This window comes from Protopterus annectens, chromosome 8.part0, assembly GCF_019279795.1.
Source record: "Protopterus annectens isolate FY-2018-M chromosome 8.part0, PAN1.0, whole genome shotgun sequence".
NCBI classification, from domain to species: Eukaryota; Metazoa; Chordata; order Ceratodontiformes; family Protopteridae; genus Protopterus; species Protopterus annectens.
The window spans coordinates 665,110,755-665,134,185 of record NC_056741.1 but is presented as its reverse complement, the minus strand read 5'-3'; positions in this window follow the sequence as shown (position 1 = coordinate 665,134,185).

The following is a 23,431-nucleotide window of genomic DNA, read 5'->3' as shown; positions in this document are numbered from 1 at the left end:
AAACATTCAATTTCAAATGCAAACATACACAATTATTCTTTTGTCCGAAATAATGATTTACTATGAATATCAATTTAAAACTGGATATCCAGTCAGGAGCTCCCAAACTGATTTGTGACAGAATGCTTCTTCAAGATTAGGAATGTGAATACACTGCAGGGTAAAATGCTATAAATTAGTAATGACCAGTTTTTATTCTTAATAAATGTATGTACAAACAAAACTTGTTTAAGCACAGAGTACTTTATAAAACCTGGAAATAATAAGAGGATGCAAAGAAAATGTATTAATAATGTATGATAAGCATATGGCATTAAATGATAGCTAAATGACTATTATATCACTAAAATCTCCATAAATCTTGGAGTATTCTTTAAGAATGGATTAGATCTAGAATGAAAGTCTTATATAATAAAATGCATATGCATAAGATGTACATATAAAGATTTAACAGACAATATCAGTTACTGATTGTTTAGAACTGAAAAGAGATTAACTAAAGAAAGTAGTCAGACATTTTGGTTGAATTTCTGTTTGAGAAAGACATATAATTTTTTATGAAAAAAAACAAATATCAGACATAGCAATATGCATAAGGCATATTATTTGTTGTACTATCAAGTTATACCATATCATTGCATATATGATTCAAACTGAATAAGAGATGAATATTCTAGGCAGCCTTTGTGTTCTTTTTTATATTTCTTATGCAGTTCCATATCGATAATGCAGTATCTTCCATCATTTTTCCTGAAAGTAGAGAATATCAAAATATTTTATAATGACACATTTTGACTTATTATGATGGAACATCAAACAGACTGTGTCATATATTAGGCAACTAAGTGTGGATGTGTATGCAAGTAAATCCTTTAGCAGTTAGACCTGCTTGTTTAATAAATGATAACAAATGAGTACCCAGTATCCAGTTAAGTAAGCATTAAACGTACTTTGAATTATAGCAAAATTGAAAAATAAGTTTCTAAACAGCACACCAATTACTAAATTTACTAGATCAAAACAAAAGGGTCTTCTTTCACTGCAGACCTCCAACAAATCTCCCTTCACTGTTGTATACCTGACTAATAATAATAATAATAATAATAATAATAATAATAATAATAATAATAATAACAACAATGATGATGGTACAAATAGGTTGGTTTTACCTTTGCTCCTCATTATGTTTTGTTTCTTCCCTTCCTTCTATTGCCTACGATTCCAAACATAGGAGAAGAACTATATTAATATTTCCATTCGTCTTTAAAAAAATCCAATAATATAAATTGATCATATACTCATTTTTTTCTTCAGAGACACAACAGAAGGAATACACACATGGCTTTAAGAAAAGAATCCTCATACAAACCATATGCAGATTTTACTGAATACATAACAGGTAAAATGTGACACTTTCTACTTTACCTTGTTGCACATTTACATACTTCAAATGCCTAGATCTGGTGTGAGAATGCATGCTTTAATTTTTGTTATTCTGAGTCACACTAACTTTAAGGATTAATCTTATTAAGAGAGATTGTTTTCCTTGCCTTCCTAACAGCATTTTATTGGAGATGGGCAACACTGTAAAGTGCGTTACGTTGGAAAATAGAATACTAGATCTGTAGATAACAACTTTAGCACAGGAATTAAACTTTTTTTCTTGAATGCAGGTACTTTGTAACATTTGTTGGTAACCACACTTTGCTGAACATGGGTAATTTCACTTCTTTAAGAATATTCCTGTCTAATGTTTTAATTAAATTATGACAAGTGAAAGCACCAATGAATTATATCTAATGAAAAAGAAAACAGCCTCATCAAACAATATAATCTGGTTTACCATTTTAAACTTCTGACTTTATATTCTACTTGCCTGAGATATCCATTTTACACATAGTGACAATTTGATAATATGTAATATGTTCTATCCAGCAAATTTAACTATATATGAGATATCTGTTTTTCCTGCAGGCTTACACAAGTAAGTGAGCAAAACTGTATGGTCCTTAGTACACAAGCTGAATGTTCTAGTCACTATTTGCTGAACTCTCTGTTTAAGTGTGTTATGCATATTTCCAGCATCTGTTTTTAACATTCTTTTGCTTTGCAGTAATCATTTCACTGTCATTCAAATATGCATTTTTAAAAAAAATTAAAATATATTACTTTCCTGTTTTGTTACTGTGATACCCATGCACTGGCCCAGTAATCAAGGAGCCTCAATCCTCAGCACTAGCACCAGTGAGGGTCGTGCACATTGGGGGGATAACAAGTACACACACAGTAAAGTACAATTTCCCTTAAGAGTACACAGAGATCACAATCATTCTGGGGATGGTTTGTCCCATTCTCTCCAGATTCCCAATAAGACTCCCCACTGACACAGCTATATGGTCCAGATCTCAGCCTAGTGGTCAAGCTAAAACCTCCAGCACACTCTCTGTCCAACCAGTGCTTTGTTTCCCTGCCCAAGTAGCTGACACACATACACACACACACACACACACACACACACACACACACACACACACACACACACACACACACACACGCACACACACACACACACGCACACACACGCACATGCACACACACACACACACACACACACACACACACACACACACACACACACACACACACACACACACACACACACACACACACACACACACATTTACACACACACACACACACTTTAAGATTTGATTTAGAAACAAACACACAGACACTTCTGGGGAAGGCTGCCACAGGTTCTCCAGCTAGGCCTCCTTTCTGCCCAGACTATAAGATAGTAAAGACTGCCACCAACCACTATTATCAGCTACTATAAAGCCTTCCAAAAGGGTGGTCAATTTCACTGTGTAATTTTACTGTTAGCCAAATAATGTGGGCAGAACAGAAAAACTATTGAAGTGGCTTGGACATTATCACCAAATACATGCAAGTACGCTAAGAGCTTAAATTATCTCTACACAAAACAGCCAGAGTTGAAAGGTTTAAAAATATTTAATAATAAAAACACAAGACAAATCTCATCAATTCAACATCGTGCTATTCAAGAGTTCAGAGATCACAGGAAACTTTAAAACAATATTGTAAGATTGTCTGACATAAATATAGAAAACAACTAGACTAATCTGGCTAAATTCCTATTAGTAGCTGACACATACACACACACACACACACACACACACACACACACACACACACACACACACACACACACACACACACACACACACACACACACACACACACACACACACACATTAAGATTTAATTTAGATACAAACACACAGGCACTCCTGGGGAAGGCTGTCATAGGTTCTGCCCAGACTATAAGGTAGTGCTGACTGCCACCAACCACTATTATCAGCTACTATAAGGCCCTTCCCAAAGGGTGATCAATTTCACTATGTAGTATTACTGTTATCCAAATAGTAAGGGTGCCGAACAGCAAGACTATTGTAGTGGCTTGGACAGTATCACCAAATACATGCAAGTACTCTCTAAGAGCTTAAATTATTTCTACACAAAGCAGCCACAGTTGAAATGTTTAAAAATATTTAATAGTAAATAATAAAAACACAAAAAAATCTCATTAATTCAACACAGTGCTAATCAAGAGTTCAGAGATCACAGGAAACTTTAAAACAATATTGTAGGATAGTCTGACATAAATATAGAAAACAGCTAGACTAATCTGGCTAAATTCCTATCTAACTCTAAGAGAAACTATGTCCTAAATAACTTTACTTACAAGGCAAAGTGCTGGTGAGTTGTTGTAAGCTTCAGACAAACTCCAAAATGCTTTTTATCTGAGAAAGTCTTAAATTGATAACACTCAGTACTGCTGAGTCATTTCACATTACATCATTTTTATCACTTCTCCTTTAGTTCCCAGGCTAACAGAAACTCAGAATTTACATTTATAAGCTGCACCTGGCCAGTAAGCCACAGGGTATAAAAGACACTTTTACATGTAAAAAATAGCAATTATCTCTTTCTTAATAGCAATAAAAAGAATTTGCTAGCTCAGGCATCCTATCTCCAAGCTTGAGATCAAACACAGTTGTAATTCTTTACTTAACAGCTTTATTCCATCAGGGTGCACTGTGGTTACATTTTTGAAGTTCAGCATATAACACAGTTTTCTTACATTTAGTTTTCTTTACACTTGTAAAACAAGCCTGTGGATTACATTAATATTTACAATGACATATAATTATCTGCAAAATTCTGTGTAGCTAGGCTGTCAGCCTTCACATACCCCCACCCCTAGAGAACTCAATCTAGTTTGTCATGTAACCCTTGAGAAATGTTGCTTGAGAGGGTTAGGTCTATCTGGGTATACCTTACCTCATTCCCTATCTTCTGAGCCCATCTGTGTTGACATTGCTAATCCCACTGTGGTGCTGCACTGACATACATGCTTGCAACCCTAGGCTTCATCTTAGCAATTTGGCATTTTGCTGGCTGGCTCGGTATAACCATGTTAGGGGATTGTGATATGAGGGAATTTCCTTCCATGCAGATAAGGCTGACGTTTCTGCAGTGCCCACACTATGGCTAGACATTACTTTTCTACAGCTACATAGCATTTGTCCCTGGGTTGCAGCCTATGACTGAGATAAACCAGTGGGTGCTCTTCTCCCTCCAAAGAAATCTACGTACAGCCCCCACCCATCCACCTACACAACTAATTCTTTGCTGTAATCTGGACTGGCTAAAACAGGGGGTCCACTCAAAGCTTCTTTAAGCTTATGTAATGCCTGCTCACATGCTGGGGTCTATAATACCTTAACTGGCCTGTTTTTCCTGGTCAGGTGAGGGGAGCAGCTATGGTACTATTAACTGGGAACAAACTTTCTGTAGTACCCTGCTGTCTCTAAGAATGCCCTCACCTGTGTCTTAGTAACAAGTGCAGGCCATGCCTGAATGGCTTCCACTTTGGCTGGTTCTGGCCTGACCTTACCACTCCCCATTCTATGTTCCAGGTAAGAGGCCTCTTTCATACCCACCTGACATCTGCTGGGCTTAATGGTTAACCCTGCCCTCTGTCAATCTGCCCAATACCTCCCTGACATGCTGAAGGCACTTTTACCAGGAATGGCTGTAGATGGCAATATCATCTAGTTAAGTAAAGGCAAACCCTCCTGTTCCTGCTAGGATATGATCTACCAGCCTCTGGAAAGTCACTGGGGCATTTTTTCATCATAAAGAACATCTTTGTGAACTCATACAAGCCAAAAGGAGTCACAAAGGCTGACATCTCTCCAGCTATGAGAGTCAAGGGCACCTACCAGTAAGGGCATCATACCATCATATCATACCTATACCTACATATCATCAGATATGTAGGTATAGGTATCTGATGAAGTTGAGGATGAAAACATATTTCAAAGGTGTATCGTTTATGTGTGTGCTTTCTTTGCAGCATTAAAACTGTGTTATGCCCGTTATAGTCTGCTGTTTTCTGAAGTTCCATTCAGGTATGGATACATGTTTTTCAGCTGTAAATGCACCTTTTTTTCCTTTTTGTGGATATCCCACCACAGCCAAACAATTAACATGTGATGCCCACACACTGGCCCAGTAATAAACAAGCCTCACTCCTATCTACTAGCACCAGTGAGGGGCATGCAGATTAGAGGTATAACAAGTCCGCACACAATAAAGTACAATTTCCTTTCAGAGCACACAGAGATCTAGCACCCTCTCTGTTCAACCAGTGCTTTGTGTCCCTTCCCAAGTAGCTGACACACACATGCACACTTTAAGATTTGATTTAGATACAAACACACAAACACTCCTGGGGAAGGCAGCCATAGGTTATCCAGCTATGTCCCCTTCCTGCCCAGACTATATGGTAGTACCGACTGCCACCACAAACTATTATCAGCTACTATAAGACCCTTCCCAAAGGGTGACCAATTTCATTGTGTAGTATTACTGTTATCCAAATTGTAAAGGTGCCGAACAGCAAGACTATTGGAGTGGCATGGACAGTTTCACCAAATACATGCAAGTACTCTCTAAGAGATTAAATTATGTCTACACAAAACAGCCACAGTTGAAAGGTTTAAAAATATTTAATAATAAATAATAAAAACACAAGGCAAATCTCATCAATTCAACACAGTGCTAATCAAGAGTTCAGAGATCACAGGCAAAGTTCTAGTGAATTGTTAACTTCAGACAAAATCCAAAATGCTCAAGCTTTCTCTATGAGAAAGTCTTAAATTGATAACACCCAGTACTGCTGAGTCATTTCACATTACATCATTTTTATCACTTCTCCTTTAGTTCCCAGGCTAACAGAAGCTTAAAATTTACATTTATAAGCTGCACCTGGCCAGGAAGCCTCAGCAATAAAAGACAATTTTAAATGTAAAATCTAGCAATTATCTCTGCCTTAATAACAATAGAAACATTTGCTAGCCCAGACATCCTATCTCCAAGCCGGAGATCAAAGTTGTAATTCTTTACTTAACAGCTTTCTTCCAGCAGGGTGCACTGTGGTTACATTTTTGAAGTTCAGCATATAACACAGGTTTCCTACATTTAGTTTTCTTTACATTTATAAAACAAGCCTGTTGATTATATTAATATTTACAATGACATAGAATTATCTACATAATTCTATCTAGCTAGGCTAGCAGCCTTCACAGTTACTTATTTTGTTTTAATGCTCTTCATTTAGGAGGCTTTCTCCTCAATTTCCACTACAAACGACACATGCAAGGTAGGAATAATATGATTAATCAAATCTAAACAAATTATATCATTTTTGTTGGGTACCCCATTTTTCACAGAATGAATGTCTATATTTCACAGCCAAAAATAAGGCCTTATTTATTTAAATTGTAATTACAATCTTAGAACTTGAAGTAGTATCATGATGATATAATAACTGCATCAAGAGCCATAAAGATGTTTTTTGTTTACTTCCAATTTGTTCACTTAGAAAAAGTGTTGATGAGAAAAGTCACCCTTATGGAAGAAAACTATAAGCAATGGTTTCCAGCAGAGGGGAGCATTTCCTTCCAAGATGAATTACTATTATGTCAGGGTCGAAAATATATGGGGTCATCACCCTAAGAAATGTGGGTGGAATGTTGACGACAGCAAATGATCTGGGTTTGATTTTTACTTAATTTGCAGTCTGTAGAGATATGAATTGTTAGAATAGTCAAACAGGTGTGGAGGTGTGATTATGGTGGGATGCTGTAGGGTGAAGTATAGTAGAAAATTAGTTTTTATATGGAGTTAAAGACATCAGTGGAAATTTTTCAGCATCATCAACTTGTCAGACTGGAGAGGAATAGGGCAATGAACAGGGTAAAGATGCTGATCAACTGATCTCCAAAATGTTTCTGGATTGTACATGTGTTGTCTTTAAGGCTCAATAAAATAGCAATTTTTCATAGCAAAGATGGCATTTTTCCAGTAGTATGTACCATATTGAAATTATTAGTGTCACGTTTGTGTTGGTACATGAATAAATGAGTCTTCATGGGTTCTGTTCATGCAGCTTTATTTTATACAAACACATCACTTTAGAGGCTTACTGACTATAACTTTAGCAACATATATACAAACTAACAACTGCAATAATGCATGCTCACTCTCTGACTGCTTCTACAAAATGGCACTAGGGATTGCACTTGTCTGTAATTTATATGTACACACAGACTTACATGCTTCTTAAAGATATGGCACACACATGTTACACTCTGATCTACATCCTCCTTCTTTGAGAAATAGATCATGCAATTTGTAATGAGATTATCTGGCATGCAGAAATCACAAATAATCTATAGACATGCATTATACAATACAAAGTGCACACACACATACACACACACACACACACACATATATATATATATATATATATATATATATATATATATATATATATATATATATACACACACACACATATATGTGCATGTATATACAGTTAAGTCCACATTGCTGTGTATTTCATGCTAGGCTTAGGAACTCTTCCATATCACGTTGCATAAAACTGGGAATAGTATTTAGTAACTGGGAAAGTTTTTGCAAAATGATTGACCTGTTGAATGTCCGAATCACTTTCTGGAACAGAATCAGACTTTTTAACAGATTCTGGTCTAGAAACAATGTCTGACTCATTATTTGATTTAGAGTTTGCCTTACAGATACAATGTTGTAACTGCAATGATTCTGACTCTGATACAGGAAGAAGAAGTCTGCGATCCCGCGTATACTCCATTCCCTTGGAGTCGACCAAATAAGATCTCGGCTCAGCACAGATGCCTGTAGTCTGTCCTAGTCAATCAAAACCTTTAGTTGTCTGGATTTGTACCATCTCTCCTTCCCTCAACGGATGAAGTAATCTGCTCAATCTGTCATAACTAGATTTCTGGATAGTACGCTTCTTAAACAATCGAGCCTTGATGGTTTTATTGTTCTTAGGTTTAGGCTGCAACAAACTTAATGAAATAGGTAGCATAGTTCTAGTTTGTCTGGAAAGTAGTGTTTGAGCAAGAATATCATCACAGGGTATGTTTCTAAGATTAAGCAAATTCAAGAATACATCAGTATTGTCACTCTATGACTTTTCAAGCATTTGCTTTGTACTCTGTACTGCTCATTCAATTAGACCATTAGAGTGAGGATATTCAGGACTGCTAGTGACATGTACAAAGTCTCATTCTTTTGCATATTTCTGAAACAACTAGCTAGTGAACTGAGTACCATTATCATTAAAATGTTTGTGTGGACTACCATGAACTGAGAAATTATGTCTTGACTTGGTAATAACAGCAGGTGAGGTTAAGTTTGGTAGCAGATCAATCTCAAACCAATTCAAATAAGAGTCTACCAAAACCAAGTAGTGTTGACTGTTCCACTCAAAGATATCAGTTGCTACAGTATACCAAGGTAGTTCAGGAGTTGGACTTAGCTGAAGCAGTTCTCATTGCAAATGTGGTCTAGTACTATTGCATACTGAACAAGAAGAAAGAACTCTATCAATGCATTTTGATAATGAAGGCCAAAATCCTAATTATCTTGCTCTTCTCTTAGTGGATGATGAACCTGGGTGTCCACGATGCAAAATCTGAATATATTCTTGTTGTAAGGAAGCAGGAACAACAATTTTAGGATTTTTATTTTATTTATTTATTTGCCATTTGTTAACTGGGTTAGTCTGGCTGAGCAGGTGCCCTTTTCAGCTGAGACCTGAGGAGAAAAGCTCCAGAAACAAAAATTACAATTAGTTACAAATGAGAAGCACATTTATAAGCTAAATATACACGGAGAATATTATTGATCTTATACATAAAAAGACACATAAATAGTCGTAAAATACATGAATTGTAGTAGTGGTATGCTAACAAATAGGAGAAGAGGAAAGGAAGGACTTGTATGTAGGTGAGTCTGACATATAGCATGGAGTCTAGTATGAGAGTAGTGTGGAGGGGACAGTATATGTAGAAGAAAGATATAGGTGAGAGTTTGATGCAGTAGATAGGGCTAACAATGAGGTGCATTGTTGCTGAATTAGAAGAAATAACATTGAATAGGAGTGAGAGTTTTGTGATGCAGTAGATAGGACTAAGAATGGGGTGTATTGTTATAGAAATAACATACAAACAGGAGAGTCTAAGAATGTAAGGAAAGGGGACAGTGGTTTGGAGGGAGAGAAAAGGTTGGGGAGGAATTTCTTCAAGTAGAGTCTTTATAGGGGATGTAAAGGGTGTTTGAAAATAATTCCATCTTCCATCAACAATTTATCGCTGTAAGGAAAATATGCTTGCACCTCAGGTAATACACTGAATTGCTTTGACAGCCATCCGACATTAATGTAGTAATTAAGCTTTTGTGAAATTGGATCAGTTTTAGTGTGATCTCTTAACTCATCAGGTCTAGTGGTGGAAAAATTATGCACCGACATCACATCAAAGTCGAAAGTCTCAGCATCAAGCTATTCTGTTGTACTTCTAGTCAAACTAGATAAGGTATCAGCAAGATAGAGCAATTTGCCTTTAGGGTAGACCATTTTGAAATTGTATTTTTGCAATTTGAACATCATTCTTTGTAATCTTGCTGGAGCAGAATGCATAGGCTTCTTTAGAATAGTAACTAGAGGTTGATGATCAGTTTCAGTCTGCATAGCTTCACCATAAATATAAACATGAAACTTGGAGCATGCAAATACTATCACCAAAAGCTCTTTCTCAATTTGAGCATACTGCATCTCAGTTTGAGTTAGTGTTATATAGATGAATAGGCTACTGGTCTGCCGTCTTGAAGAATAACTATGCCAAGACCAAATTTTGAAACATCACAGGAAAGAACAACTGGTCATCAAATGCCTTCTGATGATGTTCTAACCATGACCATGCAACATTTTTGCATATTACCTCTCTTAAAGGTGCTATCAAGTCACTGAAATATGTTATAAATTTGCCTAAATAGTTGCCCGTGCCCAGAAAATGCTGTAAACCTTGTACATTGCCTTGTGCTGGCATCTCTAGAATAGCTGTTTGCTTGGTCAGGTTAGGTCTCAAGCCTGTATTGTAAGCAAATGTCCTGCATACATAACTTCTGGAAGTCTGAATTTGAACTTCATAAGAATGAGCTTTAAGGTTACTTCACATGCTCTATCTAGTACTTTCTTGAGGTTTCTGTCATGCTCTGCTTCACCATTGCCTCCAACTAATTGATCACATACTATTATGGCACAAGGATAACCTGAAAAAATTTGTTTCATTGCATGCTGAAAAACTTCAGTTGTAGAATTTATTCCAAATGGCTTCCTTAGGAATCTGCATCTGCCAAACAGAGTACCAAAGTAGTTAGAAATGAGGATTTGCGATCAAGCAACACTTGCCAAAATGAACTCTTTGAATCCAAAACAAAAAAACACAGTGGCATTCGGTATTAGAGCTGCAACTTCTTCAACTGTGTGCATTGGGTGATATGGTCTTATTAATGCTTTGTTTAAATCTCTTGGATCAGTGCATATTCTGATTTTATCTGAGCCTTTTTTATGAGCTGCTACCATGGACGACACCCATTCAGCTGGCTCTGTGACTGGACAAATTACACCTTGCTGTACCATTTTATCCAACTGAGCTTTAACATTATCTCGCATAACTATCGGAACTCTTCTTGCTGATATGACTACTGGCATTATCTCAGGGTCTAATTTCATGGAATGCATAACTGGAAGCTTGCCCAATTTGTCATGGAAAACATCAGCATACTCTGAGAAAATAGCTTCTGAAAAATTAGAACTCAGAATTGCACTCACATGATGAACTTCTTTAGCAAAAGAAAGCAGATTCATTCTTAAACTCTCTTTGAGACCCAATAAAGATTGCACTGGTCGTTGGACTACATAGAATAATAAGTTGTAACAGTTCTCGGCAAATAACATAAAAGTATTACTGAATCTTTGGTTTGAATTCCTTCACCTCCATAAGCAACAAGTCTCGCACTGCTGATTACATTGAGTTGTTCGTAAGTTCTCACTTTTGCAAATGTATCTGCTGATATAACTGAATGCAGTATGGACCAAAAGTGGAAGAACACAGCTCGTACGAGTGTAGAACAATAATTTTATTCCAATGCAAATAGTTAAGCACTTTCAACTGATAAAATTCAGTCTTCCTCAGAACAATGTTTCCATTTTGTAACCAATATTTATAGTAACAGTTATTCTGAATTTAAAAATTGCGCCAAAACTTTTAAAGTGACAGTGTGCATCATAAGCTTATAACATCCTATAAAACATGTATATACTATTAATACATTTATAATACATTTATAATACATTTAAAATACAATTTAAAATATTATTATACCTCAGCATCTGTTAAAATACATAGAAAATAGAATAAAATATAACTTTGTTGTTATATTTATTAATATTCCATATATTATATAGTCTATACCTACCTACCTAATCTACATGTATTAGATAATAAATATATAATATGAATTGATTATTCATGTTGAACTTGAATATGATATTTGAAACCATATACGTATATAAACATAAAATGAACACTGCCTAAATATTACCAAGTGCTGAATGGATATGTTGAACCCATAAATACCATAAATATTAACAAGATGTAACACCTTTATACATAGTGCTAGAAGTAATGAAACTACCCTAGCTCTAAAAACAGTTTAATACTAATGTGGTCATTTAGACCGGGAAATCTGGTGGCATCTGTTTTGATTTGCCAAATACTTTCCTTCAATGCCAATTGTACTTTCCAGTTCCCTTGAAGGTTACCTTGATCCATCTGATCAATGATACTAAAAACAAATTTGTGTTTATCACCTTTTTCTGCTATATGTCTAAACAATGCATTAGATGTATCCTGCTTACGTATTTTATAAAGATGTTCATAGATCCTTTTCTTAAACATCCTCACCGTTTTACCTATATAAAATGCAGTACATTCAATACATCTAGCAATATACACAATTTGCTTGCTACTGCAGTTTCCACCTATACATCTAATTTCTGTTTGATTAATATCACTTAATATAACTTTATCCAATGTATTAATATGTCGACATTGCTTACAAAACCCACATTTACTGGTTGCTTTATTGTATTTAATATTCCCATTGTGTTTACTATCAGCCTGTTCTAATCTTCTTTTTAAATTTGGAGCCATTTTATATACAATTACTGGTTTAGAACCCAAAATAGATTCCAAGTTATTGGACAAAAAAATATCCCAGTGTCTGTACAATATGTCTTTAATGTAGTGAACATATGGAGAGTACGTAAGAACACATACCCTATTGAAAGATGTTGTACCATTCGAACTGCTGTCCTCTACTTGTTCTTGTATACCTAACAATGGTTTGTACCGGAGTCCCCATTGTGAGAAGAAATATTCTGTAATATCATTCAATAATCCTTCTGGATACCCAAAAAAAAGGTGATAAACACAAATTTGTTTTTAGTATCATTGATCAGATGGATCAAGGTAACCTTCAAGGGAACTGGAAAGTACAATTGGCATTGAAGGAAAGTATTTGGCAAATCAAAACAGATGCCACCAGATTTCCCAGTCTAAATGACCACATTAGTATTAAACCGTTTTTAGAGCTAGGGTAGTTTCATTACTTCTAGCACTATGTATAAAGGTGTTGGATCAGTGCATATTCTGATTTTATGGTATTTATGGGTTCAACATATCCATTCAGCACTTGGTTCTGTGACTAGGCAAATTTCATTTTATGTTTATATCCAACTGAGGTTTAACATCATATTCAAGTTCAACATGAATAATCAATTCATATTATATATTTATATGACTACATGTAGATTAGGTAGGTAGGGTCTAATTTCATGGAATATTAATAAATATAACAACAAAGTTATATTTTGCCCTATTTTCTATGTATTTTAACAGATGCTGAGGTAAAATAGCTTTTTAAAAATTATAAATGTATTATAAATGTACTCACATGATGCACACTGTCACTTTAAAAGTGTTGGCATAATTTTTAAATTCAGAATAACTGTTACTATAAATATTGGTTACAAAATGGAAACATTGTTCTGAGGAAGACTGAATAATAAGTTGTAACAGTTCTCGGCAAATAACATAAAAGTATTACTGAATCTTTGGTTTGTTCTACACCTCCATAAGCAACAAGTTCTTCCACTTTTGGTCCATACTACATTCAGTTATATTGTTGTTTAGTTCTTTCGTTGGGAATAGTCGTATCTGCTGATATAACATTGCACTTTGACCCTGTGTCTACTTTGAGCTGTGTGGATTTTCCATTCCTGACTGTACAAAACACTTTGCTCCTTGTTAATAAGTTTACTGCATCAACTCTTTCTCCAAGCACTGATACACCATCTACATAGAAAGCTGACTATTTTGGCTCTACTTGATCAACTTGCATTGTTGTGTGACCTTTCTTCACAACTGTGTGAGGCTTACTTGATTTACAAAACTTTTGGAAATTATTCCATTTTTTACACTTGTGACATTGCTGACCAAATGCTAAGCACTTCTCTCTTTTAGACTTATTATTTAAACCACAATTGTGACAGTTAACTATAAAGTTAGATTTGGGTTTTGCTGATTAATGTTTATGTTGCACTGAGCTGGCGGTGGAGCTTCCACTTTTTCTGGAACTTGCTAGAAAACCTTGTGGCTTCTTTGGAAACCCTGTAGCTGCCACATGCTTAAACCTGTTTTTGTTTGTCACATGTTGCATACCGTCTACATTTGCTCTGGAGCTCACTGAAACCATGCTTTTGCCACTTGCAAGTATACTCATATGTTTTTCTGTCACCTCATGGATCTGACAAATCTCTATTGCTTTGCTTAATGTTAAATCACTGTCATGAAGCAAAATCTTTCTTATAGCAGCACTATTAATACAACATACAAATCTGTCCTTTATCAGCTCATCTTTTAAATCACCAAACCAACAAGTTTTAGCTCTGTTTCTCAAGTCAGTTATATAAGCTGCAAATGTTTCCTCTGGCTTCTGATCTCTTGTGTAAAACAAATGCTTCTCTAATGTAATATTCGTCTGGGGGTTGCACATTTCTCTAAACTTGCATGAAACACTTGGGATCCTTCCTTGATTCAGCTTGCACAACAATATGGTGATCTGCACCTTCTCCTTCATACACTGCTGGTGCATACACAAAAGAATGTTCTTTCTATGGCCTTAGATCCTGCTAGAGTTAGCAAAACGAATGCCCTGGTATGTGCATCTCTATCTGCATAAGCTGTTTGTATGAAAATATTGTACTCTTGGTCAAATATTTTCCAGGTCCCTGCAATATTCTAATCAAACACAAGTGGTTGGGGTTTTCAAAATCCATCATGCCATATTAGCACATACCAGCCAAAGATCTTACAAATAAGCATGAATACACACATGCACGCATGCATAAGTTACCGGCATAAACAGTACCTGCCTGATGCCTTCGTGCTCTGAAGTTACACTTTCTTTCTTTCATTGAGCTTATCGGAATTATGCAAATGAACAAACTTATAGTACTTTTGAATAACTGGACCTTGTGAAATAAACTTCTCGGGTTTCTCAATACTTTACTGTATTTTGTGAAATAACTTTCCTGACTTTTCGATGCTTTACGCAGCTTTGCGAAATAATCTCTCAGGCTTTTTGATATTTTACGAAATATTTTATTGGTAAAGGCAGAAATGCTGAAGTCATTTATCATCACTCACTACACTTTCAGAACTGGTAAAGGCAGAAATGCTAAGGTCATGCGCCATCACTTGCTGAAGTTATCACTTTAAGAAACATTCGAGAACTGTACTTTGCAACTGAGTAATTCATGAGCACTGTAATACTCTTGTAATCTTTTGTAAGAAACACCTTTTATCAATGCAATAAACATATCAAGCAGCTGTACAATGTGAATAAATCGAACATATGTTGCCCAAAACTCAATAGATTTCAAAGTAATTGCACTTCACAATTAACTGCATACAGCACACTGAAATGTCCCCAAAATGGTGGTTCTTTGCTAGGCACCTCTTTACAGTACAAGAAGCACTCTGTAATGGTGACACTTTGTGAATAGACACATCCAGCACAAGAACTTTTCTTCAAAATAACTATGCTTTGATTGTATGAAGTAGTGGATTTTGCTGGTTTTGTTTTTCAGAATTATCTATATGTATTTTATGTAATGCCTTTTGTTCTTCACTATTTTCTAAAAAGTAATTGAGAATCATCGTGAAAATACTGCAATATTTTCAAAGAATCCAGCCTCATGGTATTGAGGGTTGAAAATAAAAATGTAAAAATAGAGTTAACTAAATGTTCTCGAACAGAGTGCTTATATTGGCCATGAAACCATTGCCCCAACTTTAACCTATTAGAAAAAATCTTTACATATGTTGTTTAACCAAAATTCAGAAATATAACATTGAGAGCAAAACTGAGGTCCTTATTTAAAGATGAGTTGTCATTATCATTCAAAACAACTTCAGAAACATTAATAAACTATTGCAGTACAAACTTCATTCTATTTGTTGGTATCCATTCTTCGTTTTCTTTTGGCTTTTCCCATTATGGGTTGCCACAGCAGATCATCTGTTTCCATTTCGTCCTGTCTTCTGCATCTTGCTTTGTCACACCAATGACCTGCATGCCCTCCCTCACCACATTCATAAACCTTATCTTAGGCCTTCCTCTTTTCCTCTTCCTGGCAGCTTCATCCTTCACATCCTTTTCCCAAAATAACCAGCATCCCTCCTTAGCATATTTCCAAACCAATGCAATCTCACCTCTCTGGCTTTGTCTCCAAACCGTCCAACCTGGGCTGACCCTCTAATATACTTATTACTAATCCTGTCTACCCTCGTCACACCCAGTGCAAATCTTAACATCTTTAACTCTGCCACATAAAGCTCTGACTCCTGCCTTTTTGTCAATGCCATTGACTCCAACCCATATAACATAGCTGGTCTCACTACCCTCTTGTAGACCTTCCCTTTCACTCTTACTGGTACTTGTCTGTCACAAATCACTCCTGACACTCTTCTCCACCCACTCCACCCTGCCTGTACTTTCTTCTTCACCTCTCTTCCACACTCGCCATTACTCTGAACTGCTGATCCCAAGAATTTAAACTCATCCACCTTCACCAACTCTACTCCCTGCATCCTCACCATTCCTCTATCTTCCCTCTCATTCACACACATATATTCTGTCTTAGTCCTACTGACCTTCATTCCTCTCCTCTCTAGAGCATATCTCCACCTCTCCAGGCTCTCCTCAACCTGTGCCCTATTCTCACTGCATATCATAATGTCATCTGCAAACATCATAGTCCATGGGGACTCCTGTCTGATCTCGTCTGTCAACCTGTACCTCACCACTGCAAATAAGAAAGGGCTCAGAGTTGATCCTTGATGTAATCCTACCTCCACCTTAAATGCATCTGTCACTCCCACTGCAGATCTCACCGCTGTCACACTACCCTTGTACATGTCCTGTACCACTCTTACATACTTCTCTGCCTCTCCTGACTTCCTCATACAATTAACATCTGAAAAGCTGAAGTGATTTCTAGTCACTAAATGATTTTTTCACCCCTTTCTAAAGAAGCTGACAACTTTTTTTCAGTGGGACCCACTGTAGCAAAATTAAAACATGGATACATGTGCTGCATCACTAAAGAAAACTACAGTTTTAGTATATGATGTTCCATAACTAATATTCCTAAAATCAGAAAAAAAAAGAATCTGAGTTATTAATATGGTTCTAAGTGTATAGGTTTTTATTTTATATTACCGTTTGAATGTTTTCTTATTGTTCTAGTTATTAAAATCAAAGTAAACTTTTACCCTTCATTTTCTTATCGATTCATTATCCAGTTCTGATGGCTGTCTTTCCACCCTCTTCCTCTTGAGGAAGCTATAGTGTACTTCAGTGGCATTTAATTAACTACTTTACACAAATCTGTACCAACATCAGTCATATTTTCTTCACTACACAAAGTGATTTTCACCTCTCTCTCTAGCCTGAATATGTCTGCATAGAAGAATCAAATGACTGACTGATAGCAATTGCATAAATTACTTATATAAAAGATCTATCAATCCTAATGTAGATCAGAGTGTACCATGTGTGTGCTATATCTTTAAGAAACATGCGAGGCTGTGCATGCACATATGAATTACACACAAGTGCAATCCCTAGTGCCATTTTGTGGAAGCACCCACAGAGTAAGCATGCATGATCGCAGTTGTTAGTTTGTATATAAGTTGCTGAAGTCATAGTCAGTAAGCTTCTATAGTGATGTGTTTGTATAAAATAAAGCTGCTTGAACAGAACACATGAAGACTCATTTATTTGTGTACCAACACAAAAGTGACATGGTATCAGAACCGGGATAAACGAGAGAAGAATATTCAGAGCCATGAGATGTAAAGATGACAGCAAAAGTAAAACTGAGAGAAAAGACAATGAACATAACCGGAAAGAATCAAAGGTAATAATAAATAATACAACTTTTTTACTCATTACGGAAGAAGGTGAAAAGGGGCATTACAAGGGCACAAACCACATTATCAGACATGTGGAAAGTACAAAAAGAGTTTGTTAACTAAAGAAAATGTTTAAAGATAAAAATATTTGACAAATCAACTAACAGTAAAGCAAAAAAAGAACATGTTTAAAGCAAAATGAGTGTGTTTATGGCAGAATTGGGCATGTTTAGAGTAAAACAATCACTAGAAAAGTACATTGGGCATGAAAAGGGCTTAAATGGTCAAAACAAATATAATAAGCAAAGAAAAGGGCACACTAAGCAAAAATAAAGCAAGGCGACTGTATGTGTTTGGACAAAGTGCTGAGTTTGGGCACAGCTATTACTTTATATTGTATCAATGGCATAATTAAAATTATTGAAAGTATCTCAGAGTGTATGAAAGCACTTACAGTGTGTGCTTATTACTGTGCATGCATTCAAGGAGCTCATTCATTTAAAAAAATAGACCATTGTGTAGGTGATGTTTTTTAAATGTTATATGTGTACGTATTTTTTCTGCATCTGCATTTGATGGTACATATTTTTAAATGTATACTTTTTTTATATGTTTTGAGCAGCATTTTTCTTTAAATAGTTAAATGGTATTGTCATGTGATTTGTAATAGTATAAAATGTGTGTTTTAGTAACAATGTGGATATACCTGAAGAAGCATTTAGTGAAAGCGCTTGTGTTAATAAACAGCTGTGTTGGATGAAGAAACTGGAGCCTTGACTTTGCTTTTTTTTCTGCCTATAGATAATTCTGTTGAAATTACAAAGGTAATTAAATTGGACTAGATGGTTGCATGGGAAAAATTAGTATATAATGCGGAAGGTTTAAGGCAAATATACCACATTTTTTAAACTACCAAGTGATCCTTCCCAATAATTTAACAAAAAATAGTGACAAACCACATCCTCAAAGCAGCAGAAAAATAACTTATAGTGATTGAGAATAAACAGACTGTTTACTTAATTCAAAATCATAATACACAACAAATAAGTACTTTTATTTTGCATGTAAAACTTCTTCAGACTGTTTAGATATGTTCATAATCCTGTTACAATACTCTTTAAAAATCACCTGTCTAGACATGTGACTGACAAGAATGAAAAATGTATAGTATCTAAAATCCATCAATTCAAGTTGATACAAGATCCATATAAAATAAATACAAAATTTTAATAATATATTTATGGCTTAGTATAAACAATAATAAAATGACATAGTTGATTAATTGTTCATTCTCCTGATCACACTACTATTGAGAATTCCCTTCCAATTAACAATCTGATTTAGACCTGTAGGCATACTGCCATAATAATTCTTTATATATTAAACAATTCTGTGGACTCCCTTCTATGCAACCGTCTTTTACATAATTAGTGACACTGAAATCATTTTATGACATTTCCACATGCAATATGTGTTGTATAATGCATTAACCTTTCTCTTGTTCCACTACACTGAGAGGTATTCATCCAGTACAGATCTGATCCTTCTGAACTTCCTATAGCATAGTGTTTTAGTACTAAGAAGTCAAAGACAACTACTATGAGGTGGCATGCTTCCCCCTCAAAAGGCAGAGACTGCATGTATGGAGAAACTGCTGCTGGTGGAGGGGTGCTCCCATGTGGAGATAGTAGGCCTCCCTGTAGCAGCTGCAAGCTGTTACACTCCCTATTGGTTGAATCTCAGTGTGGAATAGACAGGTGATGAGGCTTGGCAGCCTGGAAAAATGGGTCATTGGGCTGTTGCCTAGCTCAGCAATACCTGACACCCCTTTCCCTAGCATGAAAGGTTCAACTGAGAGAAGGTAAAGGAGCCACAGAGCAAAAATAATAATTCAGTGTTTGAAACCAAAAAGGACATGTGAACTTCAATGGCTGCATAGTCACACAGATATCTGGGATACGGTGCAGGGCTATATTACAGATATCCTGCATGCCTGTATCCTTTGCAGTTATTCCAATTTATAAACTAGCCTAGACAGTCAGCCGTAAGATATATAAAAAAAACATGATACTCTTCCAAGTATTTGCACTCACAGATAAGCAATGGTAAGTCTAAGGAATAGAACAGTGTAGGAATTACAGGAATTGAAAAGCTTAGGTGTTTTAAGAATTCATTAAAACAGCAGAATGGATGACTGGTATGGCTCTTACTCAGAAGCAAGAAGAAATTTGCATTCATGTTTATCTGCAGGATTATTCATACTGAGCTTCATGATCTGAATTAAAGTGATGAAAACAGAACAGTACTCACTACTTAATGTTGAGGTAGTGATCCTAGATGCATTTCTTTCAGAAATTGATGCAATCCAGTGCCTCTAGCACATAAAGTTAGATATCAAGCTACAAACTGTGTATATTTAATGCACCATGCTGAAATAAAAAAAAATGATTTTAGTGTCACTGATTATGCAAAAGAATGTTAAATGTAAAATGAGAGTCATAGACTGAGGGGCTAGAAGACAAGTAAATCAGAAAAGTTTACAGCTAACATATTCAAAACACAGACAGGCATTAAAAGTATTCCAGGAATTATGTGGTCTGTTAGAAACCTTATACCTATTATGTATGAGGTAACTTCTCACCTAGCTGGTCAAGCAATATATAGGCTGAAAATGGAGTTGTAGATAGTAAGAGAGTTTTAGAAAGCATAAGAACCTTATTTCAGTTATGCTAATGTTAAAGTACAAGTAATGTTAAAAATAAATGCCACTCAAAATAATATAAGAGATGTAATCTATTAACAGTACAGTTGCCAATAGTTGAAACCATTATGCAACTAACAAACATTAGGAAAGAAAATATTATTAAAAATGACTAGATGTTAGACATTCTGTGACTATGCCTACAGTGAGGACACTGTGGAAGAAGCAGGCCAAAACATTTGAAAAATATATTCACATGGCCCTTGTCGAAGACACCTCAGATGTAACAGAAGATGTTGCTTAACCTACAAATGCATGATCTGAAAGTGATAAATAGACTAATCAAGAAACTATGAATAGCAGATGTGTTGATTAAGCCAGATTTACCTGGGAAACATGAAGAAATGTTAGAATAAGAGCTTGGAATTCATTAAGGTACTGCTAAAAACAGAAGAAAATGTAAAATGAATCAATAGATGTGTTGACAATGGTATAGAAAGGGTCTGCTTTATACACTCGAAAGCTGAAAACCCCGAATCCAAATAACGAGACACTTAAAGAGCGAACCGTGAATACGTTGAACGAACAAAACCATGAAAGTGAAAATATCTAACTTGCATAGTTGGCCCGTCTGTGGTATAGCCCCGTAAAATAAGTGTGCAATAGTTACGGACCTTAGGGTTAGGGAGGGGTTAAGGTAAGTGCATAGGTAGGTAGTGTATGTAAGGTTTTGTGTAGGTAATGTATGTAAGGTTTAGTGTAGGGTTTTGTTAAGTGTATGTGTGTGGAATATTTAGCTTGTTTGGGTATATCTCAGTAGGGGAAGTGCGCGGTAGTTACGGACCTTAGGGTTAGGGAGGGGTTAAAGATAGTGCATAGATAGTTGTGTATGTGGGGTTTAGTGTAGGGTTAGCAGTAGGGTTTTGGTGCTTTAATTTAGGGTTAGAAGTAGGGTTTTGGTTAGTGTATGTATGTGTTTCTTTTATTGTGTTTGGGTAGATAGTGTGTTTTGGGTGGTGGGTTGGCCGGCTATGATGGCTCGAGGTTTTAAATTTTGCGCTTTAGTACATTTGACGTATTTGCGGTTTGCTCTTTATGTGTCGCGCTATTTGGATTTGGGCTTTTCGTGTTTCGAGCACATAATGTAGACTCATATAGAAATGTGATTGGTGGCAAACAATGCAGTAAAATCTGTCCTTTGCAAACATAATCATTAAGGAAAAAACTTACATTCTGTAAAGGAATTGATAACCTGTATGGTCAATACAAACAATATAATACACCATTAATAAATAAAGAACCCAGATCCTTGACAGATTATAAGGTTCTCATGTGAAAATTGTAAAGTGCAAACCAACATAATAAATTTTCCAGGCCTGACTACAAAAAAGAGCAATACATTAGAGAACTGATCCATCTGCAGTGCATCCAATAACAGAAATACAAATATGAGATGTTAACTAATATGATCCAAGGATGTACTTTGAACTAAACAAAACAAATGTCCAAAAACATGGACCACCCAAATAAAAACTAAGTTTAAATATAAACAAATTCTGGTAAGTGATTTAATTCTGTAACTTCAGAACTTCATCAGACAATAACATACATATTCATTCACATTTAAATAATAAACCCAATAGTCATGTAACCAATAAAAAATCATGTGATACTGAAAAATGAATGGACAAAACACAAGCCATCAGAGCCTTAAAATGACACCCCCCCCACCTGAAACAGCTAACCATAAATTATATCTTTACCAAAAAACACTTTTTTTTAAATTAATTACAGTCGATAGTTGTTGCCTCACAGCAAGAGGTTCTTCCATTTGATTCTCAGCTGGAGCGCCTTCTGTGTGGATTCTGCATATCCTCCCCACGTTTGAGTTACGTTCGAAAGACATTCGTAGAATGGGTGTGCCTTCGTTGAAGGTCGGGCATCAAGCTGGCACCTCTTCACCTGTAGAAAATCTTCTGACAATCATTAGCGAACTGGAGTTCCGCTGTGGCGACCAGTAACCGGAAAAGCCAAAAGAAGAACAAGTAATAAAAGTATAAAACTCATCTCTTCAATGCCTTCAATTAAGCAATGAGGAGACAAAGACAGGGTCATTTAAACCTGGCCATTTATAAGAATTAAGGTAGATCTGCCAAAAAGAGTTTATGTTTCCCCCAACAAAAGTTGCCAAGATCCCCCTCTAGGATTGGATTTGACATTTTTCAGCACTGTAAACTTAAAGGTATGATCCTTAAACCATATTAGATGTCTGCATAAAGCATTTATCATTTTTTTCTTTTCTTGATGTCATAATAGTGTTCATAAACCCTTTCATAGAATTTATGCTTCATTTTACCTATACAAAAACATTCACAAGTTTGGCTAATAGTTATATACACTAGCCCAAAACGTTCAAAGTTCATTTTCCCTTTTAACATTGAAGTTTTTTTTCCAGTACTGTAAATCTGTCATCTTCCAACAAACATTTGCAGTTCCTGCATCTCATGCATTTATAAATACCATCTGGGCCCCTAAATCCTACATCATGGTTGTTGAATATTGATTTCAAACTTCTACCCCTCTTGTAAACTATTAAAGGTTTATCAGCTATTTTGTTATTAATATTTATATCCTCATTAAGTAAAATCCAATTCTTATATATAAGATACTTCTTATTATATGGCTATCAGCACTATATGAAGTC